General features: G+C 42.0%; 1 protein-coding gene across 2 annotated transcripts in view; it reads left to right on the top strand.

Moving 5' to 3' along the window:
- Window positions 1–13,544: 13,544 nt before the first annotated feature.
- The window catches only part of LOC123504946 (putative neural-cadherin 2), a 188,683-nt gene continuing 181,890 nt past the window's right edge, over window positions 13,545–20,337 (top strand). For both annotated transcript variants that reach the window (XM_045255904.1, XM_045255903.1), the window contains exons 1-2: window positions 13,545–13,572; window positions 19,762–20,023. The gene's annotated coding sequence lies outside the window, so the exon portion shown is untranslated. The remainder of the gene's footprint in view (window positions 13,573–19,761; window positions 20,024–20,337) is intronic.

The raw sequence follows: 20,337 nt of genomic DNA, 5'->3' as shown, positions 1-20,337 counted from the left end.
GATGTCACATAATTTAAGAATAGAGACAGGCAGGTGGAGCCGAACGCCAACCGAGCAAAGAGTATGTTTATGTGATGGTGTTCATGTTCAAACAGAACAATAAGTGTTGTTGGAGTGCTCACTGACTGTCCAGTTACGTAACAGATATCAAATGCTCAGATTTGGTAATGTTAATGAGATAATGGAAGAGACTGTCCATACACAGGAAGTGTGTAAATATATTTTTGAAGCATTAAATATATACATGTAGTTAGGGAAATTACCTCTACATTGATGAGAAATTTGTTAATCTTCATGGACAAAAGTATTTGTGTAGATATTTATTGTTATTTGTTTGTTTGTAAAAAGGATTCTTTTGTCAATAAACAAACTAACTGTGTGTGTGTGTGTGTGTGTGTGTGTGTGTGTGTGTGTGTGTGTGTGTGTGTGTGTGTGTGTGTGTGTGTGTGTGTGTGTGTGTGTGTGCGCCCGCGCGCTCATTAACTATGTACCCGATTGTTTTATGGCGATGATTGATTTGCTAATAAATTGACTGAATTATTGACTGACTGACAGACATAAATAATCGTAAACAACGTGTTACATAGCGTCAGTGTGTGTGTGTGTGTGTGTGTGTGTGTGTGTGTGTGTGTGTGTGTGTGTGTGTGTGTGTGTGTGTGTGTGTGTGTGTGTGTATATATATATATATATATATATATATATATATATATATATATATATATATATATATATATATATATATATATATATATATATATATCGTCAGCAGTAGTAAATGTAGTGTGTTGTAATGGTGGCGGTGAAAGTGACAGAGGTGCCAGATGATACACAGCTGCAGATGTTGAACTGTTGTGGTATTATTAATACGGAAACCTGTTGCCATTTTTTTTGCTGTTAGTTTCCGTGAATTTGTTGGACAGGAGGCTGAGGCAACAGTGACGGTGATGTGGAGATGATGGCAATCTTATTTTGCTTTGATGGTTGATAATGAACAGTGCTGCGCTAAGGTGGAGGCAGTCACTCTCGGTGCCTTTGACAACCTACTTCCTGCTCGTCTGCCACGCACACCCAGCACAATATCACGGCGCGGAGAAAACAATTAACGTGTGTCCCATCTTAACTCAGCAGCGAGTCAACACTATTAATAACGAGATTACACACCCAACAATTGCGTACTTCAAGGAGTCAGTCATTACTACGAAACACATTCATCCCTGCTACGTACACACTGCAATTAACTCTCACGGGTGCGGCTTCATGAAACAGAAAATGGGTAAGACAAAATAGTCACGAGAAAAAATTACATATTCCCGTCCTGGTGAAAGAAAACAAAAGTGAACCGCCACTACGCGCACTTTTCTGTGATATTTACCTTCCATGACAGACACGTTCGGGCCGATCACGCGAGGCTATAATAAAGGGCTACGAAAATATATAGAAAAACCTTTTTTTATATTCTTTTTATACAGCACGAGACTAAAAGCTTCCGAAATGAGTGTGTGTGTGTGTGTGTGTGTGTGTGTGTGTGTGTGTCTGTGTCTGTGTCTGTCTGTCTGTCTGTCTCTCTCTCTCTCTCTCTCTCTCTCTCTCTCTCTCTCTCTCTCTCTCTCTCTCTAAGTTTGCCCAAGATTGCTGTGTGCATACCTGTTTGTACGCCAGTTCGTATTTACTTGTAATTAGCCCTGGTAATAGATATTGTGGCCCCGAAAGGCAGGTGTGTTGCGTGCGCTCTGAGTGAAGGCCTTGCGTGTGTGCATAAACCTGAGTGTGTGTGTGTGTGTGTGTGTGTGTGTGTGTGTGTGTGTGTGTGTGTGTGTGTGTGTGTGTGTGTGTGTGTGTGTGTGTGTGTGTGTGTGTGTGTGAATGTGGTGAGAGTACGTCTTCTCCCCTCATAGTGGTGTTGTGTACAATGTGTGTGGTGTTGTGATGTGCAACAATGACTATGCATCGTGAGAGGAAGGTGAAAATACTGCAATATGAAGGTCAGAGAGGATGAGGATAGTGTGAGGGTCAAGGCAAATAGTGATGTCTCAATGAGAGGCGTGCTGTGCGCCACCGCCACCCGACAAGGTCTATGCATGGTAAGACTATTCGGCTGCCGTCCCATGACGTTATTTCTCCAGCCCGTCGCCCATTGATTGCACGCGCTCATTTCTCGTGGCGGGCGTGGGGCGGTGTCAACTGGCAGGCGGAATAGCCAAAGGGGATTTCACCGCTGGTAAATGGAAAATGTATCGCCCTATGGAACGATTTTTTTTTTTTTTTTTTGCAATGGTTTATCGTAAAACACCATCGAGTTTCAATTAAAGTCAAAGGACTGATTGGCCTCCCAAATGGTGGCAGTTGGCAGTGTATAGTGCCGCAGCTGCAGCGTAAAGAGCAGAGTGGGTTGTATAAGGTACTGCTTGTGACAGACCTCAGGATGGCTTGCTGCTTAAGAATACTGAGACTGTGTGCACTCACCGAGATAATGAAAATATATTTTCCTTCTTTTAAAGGAATACAAGTTGAGTGTCTACACAATTTTAGGCTTCTATATAATTGTTTATTGCTATGGAGTCATTGCAGCTTGACATTCGTATTAAAGCATGTTTGCTTGAACATTCCTACACACACACACACACACACACACACACACACACACACACACACACACACACACACACACACCGCGTAGTGTAGTGGTTAGCACGCTCGACTCACAATCGAGAAGGCCGGGTTCGAATCCCGGCGCGGCGAGGCAAATGGGCAAGCCTGGCCCCTGTTCACCTAGCAGTAAATAGGTACGGGATGTAACTCGAGGGGTTGTGGCCTCTCTTTCCTGGTGTATGGAGTGTGTTGTGGTCTCAGTCCTACCCGAAGAACGGTCTATGAGCTCTGAGCTCGCTCCATAATGGGGAAGACTGGCTGGGTGACCAGGAGGCGACCGAGGTGAATTACACACACACACACACACACACACACACACACACACACACACACACACACACACACACACACAGGAGGCAAAGGACGAGAAACAACGAGTACCAGAGGAGAAAACGACTAGGAAAAAAAATAGGTAGCATTTACACACCCACAGCAGCATTACACTAGAGGATGTGTAACAGCCGTGAACGCAGTACAGCTACAACCACTACCACAGAGCAAACAACAAGAAGCACAAACATGCAGCAAACCACATGTGGCTGACAGCAGCGCACTGTATCAGCGAACATTGCAACAAAAGGAGGAGTGACAGTCAGGAGCACACAGATATCACGACCACAGCAGTAGAGGACAAGGGAAGGCCGCATCATGTGACTAACCCTCACAGTCCACCCATCCACTCGCCACGAACTGAGTTCCCATCGAACCCTCAAACCTATCAGTAAAGTTTCAAGGACCGGGAAGTGGAGAGGGACTCTATACGGCACCATTAAGTAGAGAAACTCCAGCTCAGACACGTATTTTTAGACGCCTCCACCATTGGGGACGTGAGGTATCCTCAAAAGAAAGACCTCCAGGTCTAAGTAATGTCGCACCGACAGTCACTGAGCCAGCCGTCAACTAATCCTGAATCAAATCCTCTTATATTAAAAACAAGGTAACAACGACAAATTAACGCGCCATCATTCTTAGCAAGGATGTCTGTGTCGCGCTCAGTCACTGGAAAATGTGAATGAGTTCACTATTTGTAAACACCTTTTGGGTCGCTGGTGGAGTATGGAGAATCTTACAGCAGACAGGAAACAATGATTATCGAATGATCATGGAAAAAAAAAAAAAATGTCAAACTGGTTCGTCCAGTAAACCACCACTGACATGTTTCCTAGAAATCTATATGAAAAATTATTATAAGTACAATCAAAATCAAATTATACATATCAAACAAACTTCATTAAAAACAAGCATGAATACAAAAAAATTCACGATAGCAACCATAGTAAGAAATTATGCACACTCATTTCAGTGCCTAACAATTCAATGCGCACTACAAAGCACGAAAGATGGAGTATCTTTCTGAGTCAATCATAAAACGACAATCGCTTACTAGAAAGCCAAGGAAGGAATGCAAGAAAAGCATCACTAAAAGAAATCACCAAACAAGAAAATATTCAAAAGAAGAATGCGTCCCTCCTGCACGGACACAAAGCAAACCTCCTGCTGCCCAGAAAAGCTTGTAGAGGACATGTGCGCTTCTGGACATCTTTACTCAGAATATCCGAGCAAAAGTTTACACAAAGCATGAAGTCAAAAGCAGAGCACACTGAACAAAGGCATGAGTGTGCAGGATCCAGGAAGAAGGCAAGACAGATTTGAAGAAGGATAAAGGTGGAGGAGCAAGTCTGCAGAGGGAATCAACGGGAAGAGAAGAAGAGTTCGTGTTCCTTATTGCCATTACATACTATTTGGTAAGCTGACGAATAGGCACAGTGTGTATGGATCAAAAGTGATCTGCAACCCCTGTGTACGTGTCTCATTACCAGGCGCCGCAATTCCCTTAGTCAAGTGACTGGTGCCGCACCTTCAGTGTCCGGGAAGGAAGTGTTTCAAGTTTAGTTCCTCTCTATTTCGCCACAACTCTTATTTTCTGGAGTAGTAGTGATGAAACATGAAGATGTAGATCTAACAATATCAAAAAGTTCACCGCATTAAAAAGAAAAAAGGCATACTGAAATAATAAAGAATTAAGTAATTTGATGTTAAACAAGCAGATCATGTATTCTTTTTTTTTTTTAAGTATAGAAGTTTGTTATTATTACTATTTTTTTCATTACTTTATCCCATCAACATAACTTGGTAGAACTTAGCAAAGTACTTACCAGTTACGCCAGCTTCCCGACCATTAAAACTATATCACCATTACATCAACTTTCATGCGATCATAATTTGAGTCAGTGTACGATACAGACTTTCCGGAAATGACGTCAATGCTTGTTTTTACACAGATATGTATTAGTAATAACGAAAACAAACACCAAACTTCATAATGAAGCCAGACACACACACACACACACACACACACACACACACACACACACACACACACACACACACACACACACACACACGTTTTCTCGATAAGTGGGAAATGCAAAGACGTAACCCAGCTCGAATATCGTTGGTGACTTATTCATCTGAAGAAGTGAAGTGTAAATGAAATCCAGCTAATGAAGGCTCAATGGATTCTATGAAAAACTAGGCAGAGTACTATTTTATTATTATCATATTATTATTATTATTATTATTATTATTATTATTATTATTATTATTTACTATTATCATCATTATCAATAACAATTATTAATACTATTATCATTATCACTATCGTTACAATTAATTATAATTATGCTCATTGCTACTGATGCACGCAATAATCAAAATTATGACACCAGTATTTCAGTGAGGAAGGTTATAATGAGGGTGATAAGAATGACTGATGATGATAGCACGAACAGCCAAAACTATACGCATCTATTATGCAGATCAATCAGGATGAATATTTTGTCTATCTTTTCTATTCTATGATTAGTGGGTGCAGAGAGAGAGAGAGAGAGAGAGAGAGAGAGAGAGAGAGAGAGAGAGAGAGAGAGAGAGAGAGAGAGAGAGAGAGAGAGAGAGAGAGAGAGAGAGAGAGATGGAGGAAGGACTGATTAAGATACACTTATGGAAAGATATAAGAACTGATACGGTCGACAGGCAGATGAAAGTATAAACAGTCAAATGGGTGTCTACGATGAACTAGATATATACAGGTACACAGATACCAACAGTCAAACTGATACAGAATATTACTCCTGAAGGAATGACGACAGAACCCTTACACTCCTTCAATCACTGGACTTCCTACACAGCGAGCAGCTTCAAAAGGCACACAGCGACAAATAGCAGACCACAGAGAAAACCTTTCCCTTCATGACACGACGCTTGTAAGACCTCTGAAGCGAACCCAGCGCCAAACTTACTCACTGACAGCACGAACCCTACAAACCTGACGAAACAATTCATCCTCGTACCTTAACTTGGTGAAAAGACGCAGCTAAGCGAGGCGGGGGAGCTATAGCGGTGTTCCCGGCCTGCCAATAGGGCGTTTTGGTTGAGGGTTCATTGCCACAAAGCAACGACGCAGAACAACGTGCTGTCAAGCAGTGACCATGCAGCGCTCCCTGCCACTCTCACCCTACCCCACCCCACCAGAAGCTGTCTGCCTCCGTGATGCAATAAAGTTTAAATATTTCACTTCTGAATTAATACTCCAGAGTGAATCAAAGTAGAAAATCTCACAAAATTAAATCATATTCTGTCTTTGATATTTTAGAGTTACGAGTCCCAATGCACGTCAATAGATAAAAGCAAACAGATGAATAGACAACAGGACATCCGTCAGACACCGGCAAGCACGCCAGACAGACAGACAAATAGAAAAACAGACAGAGATAGACAGACAGCCAGATTAATAGATATGGACAGATAAACAGACCAAGACAGCCAGACGTAGTACTAGAGGCTAAGAGAGAGAGAGAGAGAGAGAGAGAGAGAGAGAGAGAGAGAGAGAGAGAGAGAGAGAGAGAGAGAGAGAGAGAGAGAGAGAGAGAGAGAGAGAGAGAGAGAGAGAGAGAGAGTGTGTGTGTGTGTGTGTGTGTGTGTGTGTGTGTGTGTGTGTGTGTGTGTGTGTGTGTGTGTGTGTGTGTGTGTGTGTGTGTGTGTGTGTGTGTGTGTGTGTGTGTCCAGACAATTAGAAAATGGAATAAATATATAAATAAAAGTAAAGAAAAAAATTCCTGTCGTCAGTTTTTAAAATAAGCACTTTCATTATTAATCTCACTATTTATGCAGCAACACATGAACGCTATTACGCGCCCCGCCTTAATTAACCATGCAAATAAACAACTTTCTATTCTGATAAAAAGAAACTGGATTGAAAAAAAGAAAAAAAATCACAGCACCAAGTTTTTAATGCAACATCATAATATTTCCTCAGACAAAATTTCTCTCTTACCCAGCAGCAACAGTAGAAACAGTAGCAACAACAACAACAGAAGCAGTAGCAGGATCAACAACAGAAGCAGTAGCGGAGAGGAACACACTCCTGCTCTTCAAACAATCGTAGGCATTGCGGGAAGCTTTATTAAACCTGTAATATGACGTGTGTGTGTGTGTGTGTGTAATTCACTGTTTGATCTGCTGCAGTCTTTGACGAGACAGCCAGACGTTACCCTACGGAACGACCTCAGAGCTCATTATTTCCGATCTTCGGATAAGCCTGAGACCAGGCACACACCACACACCGGGACAACAAGGTCACAACTCCTCGATTTACATCCCGTACCTACTCACTGCTAGGTGAACAGGGGCTACACGTGAAAGGAGACACACCCAAATATCTCCACCCGGCCGGGGAATCGAACCCCGGTCCTCTGGCTTGTGAAGCCAGCGCTCTAACCACTGAGCTACCGGGCCGTGTGTGTGTGTGTGTGTGTGTGTGTGTGTGTGTGTGTGTGTGTGTGTGTGTGTGTGTGTGTGTGTGTCTATCTGTCTATCTGTCTGTCTGTGTGTCTGTCTGTCTGTCTGTCTGCCTATTTGTCTGTCTTAACTGTCTCTGTGTGTGTGTGTGTGTGTGTGTGTGTGTGTGTGTGTGTGTGTGTGTGTGTGTGTGTGTGTGTGTGTGTGTGTGTGTGTGTGTGAGAGTGTGTGTGTGTGTGTGTGTGTGTGTGTATGTGTGTGTTGACTGGCAACGCATCACGAGATTTATACAAAGACAATATAACAATTAAAAACACTCTGACCATTACACTTTTTTCATCCATAACAATTCAATGGCGATGCAAAACAAATTAAAAGGCTAAGAATACACTTTCATCACGGTCAACAACATCATCACCATCAACAGTATCAGTCTACTTACAAAATCAGTCATCCGGCAAACATACAAAATCCACGAATATACATAACATGAACCTCACCATAGTTCATTCCAAGTGATAAGTTAATGCTTTGGAGGACACGAGAACATACGTAAGCAAAGTAAACTGCAAGAATTTATCAGGTATACAAGTGACAGTCGCTGTATATAACATTGTAGGTAACATTATTCTCTTATGCTTTTATGCCTACCTATTTCCACCTAACATCTTTATCTATAAATCTATCTAATCTCCTTTCTAACCTCCCTCTTGACTAGGCACTAACAACTTCTTATATCAGTCTGCTCCCTTCATCTACCATCCTATCACAGAACAGCTTTATTTCCTATTTGCTCTTCATATCTCACGTTTCTCTAGCTTAAACCCGTTATACGCTGTCCTAACCTGTTGAATGGGCCAGAGAATTTCACTTGTCACCTTTGTTTTCATATCCAGGGGAAGGACACTGCAGCGACTCTCCCTCTGACGAACCCTAAGGCAGACCAGGAGAACAAGACGGACAAGATCATACCAGGTTCGCCGTGCCTGGGACACTGAAGGAGCAACAAGTGTCAACACCTCAGCGGACAAAGCAACGCTCTCTCCTCGTTGCCTTCAAAGGGTTGGCGGAGTGGCGGTCCCTCTGATGGGCGGACAAAGGATGTGTGTGTGTGTGTGTGTGTGTGTGTGTGTGTGTGTGTGTGTGTGTGTGTGTGTGTGTGTGTGTGTGTGTGTGTGTGTGTGTGTGTGTGTGTGTGTGTGTGTGTGTGTGTGTGTGTGTGTGTGAAGCCATCTCAGCCCAATTCAACCTGATGGGAGCGAGTGGAGTGAATGTCTATGTTGAATGAAGAAGTGCTGTCTTGGATTATTTCATGTAGTTATATCTGCATGTGTTGGTGGAGTGAGAATGATATCAAGAAAATAAGGGAGCAATGAACGTGACAGCTGTGACAGCACAACTTGCTAGTAATGATACCTGTTGTACTGTCAGCAATATATTAGCGGAGCAAAGGACGGCTTTGTGTACTCGTACTCGTCATTGGATGCAGAGCTCACGAACTGATGAAAGAACATGTCAAATATATAAAAGAAACAAAAAACCAAACGGAATGATCAATGAATAAGTTAGAGTAATTACACAAGTGACCTGATTAATGAATGAGTCAGTGGAGTGCGCAGGGACGGTGTTTGCCGACTGATGAATGGATGAGTGAACCATCAAATTATTTAAAGTCAATTAGGAAGTGTGTGAATTAGTTCATGGCAAACTGAGAGGTTTCATGAAATTAAATTATTGAATGACAAGCACAGTCACGTAAATTAATGGAAGAGAAATAATACATTGGGGGCATAAATCATGTGTCGCTGCTATGAGAGCCAGGCGTGGCATCACACGTGCACACACCAGGGCACTGATCCACTAAAGGAATTACAGGCACGCATTTCTTATGAATGAGGCGTCAACCGTGCAGGCATTTCCCTTCCTCTCCCTCCTGACACTTTTCCGACACTCCCAGCGAGGGTCAACACGGGGAGGCGGACCATCACCTTCAAGGCAAAACACTTCCCTCCCTCACCAACTCCACATCTTCAATATCCTCTCGGGAACTTAATACTAAATAGGATATCAAGAGGCCAGAAGTAGAACGTCGAGATCAGTGACTGCGTGGTTAAAGATTACAGCTTCGCAACAGTAGTACAAGAGTGTGGCTTTAAATGATCCCTTCACCTTGTTTTGTAGGAAACGAAAGGGAGGGAAAAACACATGTGACAATGCTCCTATAATCACATTCTCTTCAGGAATAACCCATGATACCAGTATGCAATACTCGCTGATATATTTCACGCAGTCAATGTTGTCGCTTTACTTGCTTTCAATAGCTTTATTTATCGTGATGAAATTGCATTAGTAACTTGTCTAATAAAATCTATTTACATCAGAAATATGCATATGTATGCGAGGCTGCCTCAAACGGAACCACCTGTATCCTGCACCTCATTTCCCCCAACGATGTTACGTCTGTCCATCTCCGGGTGCTACTGATGATAATCCCGCCAAACCATTCATTACAGCTAATGAGATATTACCTTTCAGCACTGTTCGTCAGCGTCTGGACAAGCCTGGTGAATTATCCTAATCACTCCACCTAACACAACTCATAATCCTTACTTTACCTGCCGCAGGAATGGGCTAGGTGAGGACAGATGGCAGACAGACAAATTATTGCCAGGAGATGAAGACAGGACACGGTAAGCTGTAAGGAAATCATAATTTTGGCCAGGGTTTTCATCCTTCCATGATTCTTTCGTCAGGTTTTTAAGGAAATGTATAATTCCCCAGCTGGGGCCTTTGTGCTGCGTTCATATTTGGCATGCATTTGTTATGCTCCCGTCGCGGTTGGAATGGCTTCATCGACACTAGCAACATCGCTAACAAGTCTGACCACAGCATTACAACAGCCATGGCGCTTGGTTACAGTTCCAAATTTCTGAACCTTATCACCGATTGATTTACTGCTGTGACCGAAGCCCGCCAAAAAATGGTACATGCCCAGGTTCAGTTGTTTGTTGTACCAGATTCCGGTCAGTGACAGACTGGAGATGAGCTGAAACAACACGAATCACTTTAAGAAACTCATCAGGTATGCAGTTGATCATCTTTACTGAGAAAATATATGGCATTTTATGGAGAATTCTCTGTCAAGCTAATTTGATTTTTCAAATTGATACACAAAACGATCACCTGTTATAATTAGTATACCCAAATACTTGCAGGTGTTTGTATAACATACGCTTTAATCAGGAAAGATATTTCAAGAGCGGTTCAGAAATAAAACGTCCAAAAGATAGAAAAAAAGTGTGTGTGTGTGTGTGTGTGTGTGTGTGTGTGTGTGTGTGTGTGTGTGTGTGTGTGTGTGTGTGTGTGTGTGTGTGTGTGTGTGTGTGTGTGTGTGTGTGCGCGCGCGTGCTTCACTGCTAATTGAGCGGGTTGTTTTTTTTTTTCGCTGACCTAAAAGTTAACAAACAAGTGAAGGCGTAGCAAAATACACGCAGGTTTATTCAGTTCCTTCCTTTCTTCCTTCCTGCTGACTTGGCTTCGCGAATCACAAATCAGTGAAGCGCAAGGCCTCTCTGAAGACAAATGTAAACAAGATGTGTGTTGCCATGGCGGGCAAGGCAGCGTATGGATCCAAACAAACAACTCCAGCAAAAGTCTTACTCTGGCTCGGATGGTGAGCAATAACCTATTCTTTCGGCCTGTAAAATATGTAATTCAGCGGCCAACACAGAGGGAAAAGGCGCTTCGAAGGAGAAACAGGTGGAAGCAGTAAGTCCTGCTGCAGCTATCTCATCTTAATACCATTACTTATATTGTGAGAGGAAAAAAAAAATTTACAATTTAGATTTTAGATGTTAAGCAAAATCATTTATAATTCCGATTGCGGCAATGATAATGGTATCAAGACGAGTCGTGTCTTTGTGTAGGAATTAAAAAACTATAATGAATAAATAAAGAAATAAATATACCAGCTACATTAAACACATGTGCATATTTCAAGCATTACTGAAAATCATTTCTTATATTTCGAAGACCACTGTGATTCTCGGCCACCACCACTGAGCTGCTTGTAACTCTGAGGTTGGCGTTCTCAGCATGCCGTGGCACAGTGTATTCCTCGTGCAGGACAATTGTAATTTTCAGTGTTGCCTAATTATAGTGAGTCCTTATGTTCAACTGAAATGTGTTTGCAACTCAATGTTTAATTTCCTTTCGGCTTACTGACGGCAGCACACTTACTGTTTGCAAAATGAGAATGTGGTTTTCAATAATTCACATAAACAATAACAACAAAAAATAAAAAGAATAAATAATTGTAACAATGATAATAATAATACTAATAATAATAATAATAATAATAATAATAATAATAATAATAATAATAATAATAATAATAATAATAATAATAATAATAATAATAATAATAATAATAATAATAATAATAATAATAATAATAATAATAATAATAATAATAATAATAATAATAATAATAATAATAATAATAATAATAATAATAATAATAATAATAATAATAATAATAATAATAATAATAATAATAATAATAATAATAATAATAATAATAATAATAATAATAATAATAATAATAATAATAATAATAATAATAATAATAATAATAATAATAATAATAATAATAATAATAATAATAATAATAATAATAATAATAATAATAATAATAATAATAACAATAACAATATGATTTAGATACACAAATGTTTTGGGTTTAATTCTTGTGTGAGGTACCAACACCAAGAAATGAATAACGCTAGACACTGCTTTTCCAACAGAACACTTTCCCGCCTCCTGACCCCAACACGAGCCAGGGACGCACAGCCATCTGTAGATCAAACCACTACACATAATTAAATTATTCAATATTTCAGTACCTGGAAAGGACTCTGTGCCATGGAAAATCTAAGAACAGGAGTTGGAAAGTTTCCGTGAAAACTATATTCAATATCAGCCAACACGATGACGAAATGTTTTCAGCCGTGATGAGTAATTCGTAAGCCACAGGTACCAAAATTTTCAGTCAACGGATCAAGATAACGACATGTCTTTGCGTACATACCTTATCGTCTGTTAGGTAAGGAATCTCACTGGCAATTAAGAGATAGTGACCAGCTATTTATTGCACACTGTTTATATTTACTGAATACATATAACATGCACGGTATTGCACGTTTACTGTAAAGATAATATTTTACACCTCCAGTACCAAGGATTTGAATTGAAAGAAAACGCAGATCTTAAACTTAATCATCAAAGCTGAGAAATTCAAATAATATTTTATAGGAGTTAAAGTTTAGAGGACAACCGGATATTGCTGTTTCCGTTTGTGTGTGTGTGTGTGTGTGTGTGTGTGTGTGTGTGTGTGTGTGTGTGTGTGTAATTCACTGTTTGATCTGCTGCAGTCTCTGACGAGACAGCCAGACGTTACCTTACGGAACGAGCTCAGAGCTCATTATTTCCGATCTTCGGATAGGCCTGAGACCAGGCACACACCACACACCGGGACAACAAGGTCACAACTCCTCGAATTACATCCCGTACCTACTCACTGCTAGGTGAACAGTGGCTATACGTGAAAGGAGACACACCCAAATATCTCCACCCGGCCGGGGAATCGAACCCCGGTCCTCTGGCTTGTGAAGCCAGTGCTCTAACCACTGAGCTACCGGGCCGTGTGTGTGTGTGTGTGTGTGTGTGTGTGTGTGTGTGATAACGTTCATGTTTCAATCAATGAATAATGAAACATTCCTCATGTGGAGGCGGTGGCCGCCTCAACCTGGTCATCAGCATGGGACTAATCACCTTCAGGTCGCGTCGGAGGTAATGATGCTGGACACCTGAAGGATCGACGGCACAAAGGCGGAAAGAGATAGACAGAGGTTTCAAGTATCGTCTGGGCGTGAGGCGACATGTAACATTGAACCCAATGAACACTTCTTACAGAGCAGCAACATTCATCAAGGTGTCCGAGGACGCCTCTGGTGCACCCGTGGCCGCACGCTAAAGGAGGTGCGCACGCACTTGGAGGCTGTGGTGTGGAGCGGCGAGTGGTGGGGCGGACCAGTGTGTGTGGCTGGGCTGGTGGCGGCGGTGGTGGTGAGCAGCGGCTGCCTGGGGCTCGGCGCTCCTTTCCCTTTCCGCACTTAAGTGGCGTAAACACCTCGAAACTCAGACAATCCAGACTGACATCTGAATACCAATAGTAGCGTGTCTGTCCCCCGGCCAGCGTGCTTACCTTGCGTACATTAAGATACATTATTGCTAGTTTTTATCACAATTCACAACTTTAAAAACTGTTTCCAAACTCGTCATACATAAATTCACTGGTACCACTCGCGGCGACCTGATCCTCATGCATTTTAGATACGGAAACAACAATAAAGGAGAAAGCCTGTTTGCTTGTTGGGCTCAATTATTTACAATGTTTGCAAAGTCTCCCGTGGGTTGTGTGCGCTGGTCTGCCTCTGCTTCCCGAGAGCTCGGCGGACGAGTGGACAGTCAGACAGACGCACGGACAGTGATGCCCTACAACGAATTTTGTTGGGAAAGGAAACAGTCTGGATGGGACGCGATGCCTTAGACTCCTTCACTCCTGAGGGCGGCGCGGCTGTGGGTGAGGCTGAGGGCACGTGGAGCGCCAGGAGGCAGCTACACATCTTTCTTACAAATAGCTTACCATCTTTATCAATCTTTGTATTGACATTCATATTATTAGTATCAATTAGCGCTATTACCAATAATAATAATAACTATTATTATTATTATTATTATTATTATTATTATTATTATTGTAACTATTATTATTATTATTATTATTATTATTATTATATTATTATTATTATTATTACTACTATTATCATTATTATTATTACTACTACTACAACTATTATTATTATCATCATCATCATTACCTTCGTTGTCATCTTTAATCAAAGTCTTGCATTTCAAAACCACAAAATCATATATGTTTCTACAGCTATACATCTTTCAATCCTCTGTGAAACTGTAGACCTAATGAGCACTCGATTCTCTAGAAAAAGAGCGAAACATCTTAAACAAGGCTTATTTCTAAACCCATGGCTCGTACAGTACCCCTCCCCACCCCTTCCCTATCGTACCTTCATCCCTCGCATCCATCCCTCTCCCGCCCTTCCTGTCCCCTCTCCAAGCCTCTCCGCGCTCTCAAAATGGTCAGGCAGGAAAAAAGTTCTGGACGGTGCAGGCAATTAGCGGCAGCAAGGAACACAGGCCTCGAGGCAACAAAACACACCTAAAAAAAAACTGCACAACTTAACGCAACTCTACAATCTGTTACCCTATGCACCCCATTTTTCTCTGCCCTTTTACCTTTCTCATAACTACCTCCCCCTCCCTCCTCTCTCCCACATGTAATCCTTATTTACTCCTTTCTTCCCCCAAATTATATATCTTTCCTTTTTTTTTTCGTCACTTCTCTCCCTTTCCCGTGCACTTACTGCGTTTTACACCCATTTTCCTTATTCTACTTCGCAGTTTCACTTTCTTTATTCCTTAAGCCTTTCATTTCGTTCTCCCCTTTTGACCCCGTTTTGCTCTATTTTTTTCTATTTTTTATATACATTTCTTCTTTCCCTGTTATTTCAGAAACCTCCATTTTTTACCTTTACTTTTATTTCCGTCTCTCTTCTCTTTGACTTACTTCCCCTATCTACTAACTTTGCAACGTTTTCTTTTTTTTAATCCTTTTCTCCCTTTCCCTTTCCTTCCCTGGAAAACTTTTTAAATGCCTACGTATCTACATATTCCTTTCTTTTTCCATCTCTCTCTCTCTCTCTCTCTCTCTCTCTCTCTCTCTCTCTCTCTCTCTCTCTCTCTCTCTCTCTCTCTCTCTCTCTCTCTCTCTCTCTCTCTCTCTCTCTCTCACTGACATACATACAAGCACACACAAGACAGCAACACTCTCACCACAATTTAACAAATCCCACTTCAACTAATAGTAACAACAGGAACACTAGCAGCAGCAACACGCTAAGCAATAGCAATAACAGCAGCATTCCGGGTAAAGCTGCTGCTGCTGTGTCTAGTGTGTAGGGCACCATCGTCAGCAGAGCCTTGTCAAGCACCCACTCACCCACGCACTCCCTAACGCAGTCAAGACTAACCTTGAAAATATGCATGCTACGTCTTTTTCTTTATGTCTGCCTCTCTTTGTCTTTCTTTCTCCCTGCCTGCCGGCAACTTCAGTCCACAATTCTCTCTTTCTCTCTCTCTCTCTCTCTCTCTCTCTCTCTCTCTCTCTCTCTCTTGCATATCATGCTCCCAGCTACACTCCCCACGTGTAAACGTATAAACTCATTTGCCAACCGACCCCAGACAGATGGAGTGCACAGCTGGGCTGGCGGGCTGTGTGCTGCTCCACTCTCAAGCCATACAGTGTGCGGCGATAAGTCTGCAGGAAGCAACACACATCCTTTTGATGCGGCAACCCGTGATAGGCATGCAGTTTTGATTCCCTTCCTGAGAGACTTCTATCGATTTTGTTGAGTGACTGACGGCTTGCGTGGAGCATAAAAAAAAAGTTTAGGTGTTAGTAAACCAAGTTGTGGGATTTTGAGCTCCTGGGACGTCGTGGAATTTTGGTTAGTATATATATATATATATATATATATATATATATATATATATATATATATATATATATATATATATATATATATATATATATATATATACAGTATATATATTCCCAGATGCTTGTTTTTACCCTTATGGATAGATCTCATCCCGTGTGGGAAAGACAGTAGGCTTTTTTTCAAAAATGTTTCCTTTTTAACTTTGAATATTTGTGACCGTGTGAGGCTTCCCTATGTGCACTTCAAGATCATCTCTTCTTCAACTGTGAGAACACTTCAGCCTGTATACTATTCTGAGGCTTCCTACTTAAAAAACTATCCTTTTTTTCGATTGTTTAGGCACGTCCAATCCAGTGTGGGAATTCTGGATACTCCAAAGATGTTCCATTTTGAGCACCATGAATACATTTGATTCCCATTTTAGCTCCTTCAACACATCTCATCTTTTGTGGGGTTTGCGGAGTCACTATTCCAAAGATGTCCTAATTCTAGCAATTCAAACATACTTGACTGTCTGTGAGAAGATTGGATGGGTGTACTATTACAAAGCTGTTGTACTTTTAGCTACTCAACTACATCAAGCTTCGTGAAAATTTCATAACGTCTTTAAGGATATTCTTCTTCTGATGTGCGCGATGACACCTTGGCAGTAAGCCCATCAGACTCTTACAGGCGTAGAGAAGCAGTGCTGGTTTGGGTAATGATTCAGCGACAACCCCTGGTGCTGGACTAATGTTACCAGGCAATGCCGTGCCATTATCCATTAAGCACCAACCATTAGTTACTACGCCGTCCACCACGCCGGCGTCACGAGTCAGACTTGCCTAATGCGATATTACAGACATCTACTTATTCTTGGAGTGCTAAGTTACTCTTTTGGGCTTGCCAGTGGTCATGGCATACACACACACACACACACACACACACACACACACACACACACACACACACACACACACACACACACACACACACAGATTCAAATATGCTTTTTTATTTAAGAAAATATCTAGTTTAGTAAACCTCATAAATGAACTCTCTCTCTCTCTCTCTCTCTCTCTCTCTCTCTCTCTCTCTCTCTCTCTCTCTCTCTCTCTCTCCATGGCTCTCATACACTGGGCTACGCAGTCCTGCCCTCCCAGCTCTCATCCCCAGCCAGCCTCCACGTCCCAGTGCCCGCCTACTCCTTCATTAAAATAATATATTCAGTCTAGTGAAATATGAAAGTTAATGAGAATTGTTGTTAAGTATTGTTGAGGTTAAAAACGTTCGTCACAAAGGAATTGTTTCAGAAAACACACACACACACACACACACACACACACACACACACACACACACACAGAAAAAAATATGTACAGAGTGAGTGAGTCTTGCTATATAGAACAATACGAAATCCAGGAAGAAAAACTTTGTGTGTGTGTGTGTGTGTGTGTGTGTGTGTGTGTGTGTGTGTGTGTGTGTGTGTGTGTGTGTGTGTGTGTGTGTGTGTGTGTGTGTGTGTGTATCTATCTATCTATCTATCTATCTATCTATCTATCTATATATATATATATATATATATATATATATATATATATATATATATATATATATATATATATATATATATATATATATATATATATATGTAAAGTTACTTGAAATTGCACAACACATCGGTCAAAATTTTATTAAAACATGAGAGTAATTATTCATAATTATTCACCCATTCACATTTATTTCCTTTCACAACAACACATTTTGTATGATCAAGCCAGCCAATGTTTAATTAGAAAGCCAAGATTTCTAATCTCCTTGACCAAATTCACAGCACGGAGACCCAGGCCGGATAACGCACTTGAATCAGCCGTTAATCAAAGCCGTAGCTGCAACTGAGATAATTGGATTCCGCTATGATTTATTCTGTGTGCATGATGCTGGCGAGGGTGTGGTGGACTGGGCTGGCCTGAGCATTGTTTCTATTCCTTGGGCCGTGACTAAATCGTGTAGGTAGCGAGTCAAAAGGCGTGTGTGTGTGTGTGTGTGTGTGTGTGTGTGTGTGTGTGTGTGTGTGTGTGTGTGTGTGTGTGTGTGTGTGTGTGTGTGTGTGTGTGTGTGTGTGGATGGGTAGGTGGGTGTGGGTGTGTATGTAGGTGTGTGTTTTCCAGATCTCAATGACAGGTTTTATGTTCCTTTCTATTCTTGCAGTTCTACATAGACTTAATCTGAGTGTGCTGGTGCAGGACTGGTTAGAGTTTATTTTGGCTCAGTTCGTCACGCTTGTTACTTAACGTATTTTGTTCAGTGTGTATATGGATAGTTAAATTATGTATTTTGGTGTATGTTTGTGTTAGACGGGACTTATTATTAATCTCTCTCTCTCTCTCTCTCTCTCTCTCTCTCTCTCTCTCTCTCTCTCTCTCTCTCTGCGGGAAAGTGAATCAAAGGAAAATTCTGACGCTTTCCAAATTGAGTTCAGTTGGAATTTATACAGAGACGTCCCCTCTGTGCCTGCCTACCTTTGTGTGGCGCGAGTGTGGTGTCTGCCGCCTGCCTGTGTCCTTGTCCTATTCCTCCTCCTCCTCCTCCTCCTCCTTCTCCTCCCTACTCGCAGGAGGTGCAGTCGCCCCATGAACCTGTTATTCCTTTTTTCCTCTCTCTCGTTCTATCCCAAATTAAAGGTTTTCTTCCCACCGTTTGTTCTGTGCCGGTCAAACATGATTTAATCTCACACACTATTTTTGTCTTTTCCGGTGGTGGTCTTTAACCTCTCTCTCTCTCTCTCTCTCTCTCTCTCTCTCTCTCTCTCTCTCTCTCTCTCTCTCTCTCTCTCTCTCTTTCTCTCACATTCACTTTTACCTTCCTATTCTGTCCCGCCCACTACCTTTCATCTTCTCCCTGACCCTCCTGCCTCTCCTTCCCCTTCCTGTATCCCTCTCTCACTCCTTCTCTCTCTTCCAGTATCTGCTTCCCTCCTGCCTCTTCGTCTCTCTTTACCCGTGACCCAATGTTTCATCCACTCCGCCCTCAGCCACGCCCACAGATACATTTGTCACCCGCGCCTCTCTAGCAGCGTCCAGTTTATTTCTTTTTTCCTATTTTTTGTTCCTCCAACCTATTCGCTGGCGGGTTTTCTCCGAGGAATTTAATTTTGTACTTCATCCTCCCATCACTCGACTGCTTATCAAATAATCCCCAGGAGTGAGCGTTTAAACGTCCTCGCATTTTAGTTTAGAAAATTTCATCCTCCATGGGTTATATATTTGTTTTTCTTCAGCCCATCTGTGCAACATATCCTGCTTGATTTTGTGCACGCTGAGGAGGAAGCAAAGTTAAGCTGCCTTTTGGCTTGCCTTCCAAAACACCAGCAATTCCGGGCGCTACGCTGCTAACTTTATCGCCAGTCCCAGCACAAGCTTCGCACCGCCTCGTGCCAAACAGATACCAGGCTCTTCAAGCGAAGGCCCCGTGACATTAGTGCCTCGCCTCGCCACGTAGCCAGACAGACGCGGCGGAACCCAACAAACTGTGAAGTTCATTTTCTCTGAGTTAGACGTGTATACCTGTATTCGGCTCAGTTGGCTGATCAGGTTGAGCTGCTATGAGTTCTGACGAGTTGACTTTAACATTCACACGATTTCCGACGCAATCTAATGTTCTCTTGTTTGTTCTTTGTTTCATGATTTTAAAGCAAAACCATTCAAGGCTCGTCATTTTGCTGATTTAGTGGATAACTCAGACGCTTCGGACACTTTACCTGAACATTCCTGCCGCTGCACAGTGCAGGGCAGCAGCAGCAGCAGCAGGGGCGGCGGGTGGCTGAGAGTCGCCCGCACCCCTTCACCTCAGCACGGAAAGAGTGAAGCTTGAGTGTGGAATAAGGACAATTTGCCACCTCCACGCTTCCCCTCACGTCGCTGACAACCCCAGCAGAGGTCTCACAGACGACTGTGGTAAGTACATCACATATCTGTCTCTCTCTTTCCTTTTCCTGTAGTCACATCAATCTAGACTGGAGACAAGGAGGCTAAGGATTATGACAAGAACGAAGAGAAATTTTTTTGCCAGGATGACGTCAACAAGTGAAGTTTGGTGTCTCGTGACGCACCGCCAAGGGTTAACAATGAAATATGACGTCTAGACTCTAACATCAACGTCACACTTTGGTCATTAAAGCTTTCTCAAGGTCGTCACGCCCATGAAATTGCTCGACGGGTTCACTGAAGCGACGACAGGACCTTCCTACAACTTTACAAATTCATCAGTT

Source organism: Portunus trituberculatus, chromosome 17 (assembly GCF_017591435.1).
Source record: "Portunus trituberculatus isolate SZX2019 chromosome 17, ASM1759143v1, whole genome shotgun sequence".
Classification (NCBI taxonomy): domain Eukaryota; kingdom Metazoa; phylum Arthropoda; class Malacostraca; order Decapoda; family Portunidae; genus Portunus; species Portunus trituberculatus.
Note: the sequence above shows the minus strand (reverse complement) of the source record. Positions and strands in the feature narration are given on the sequence as shown.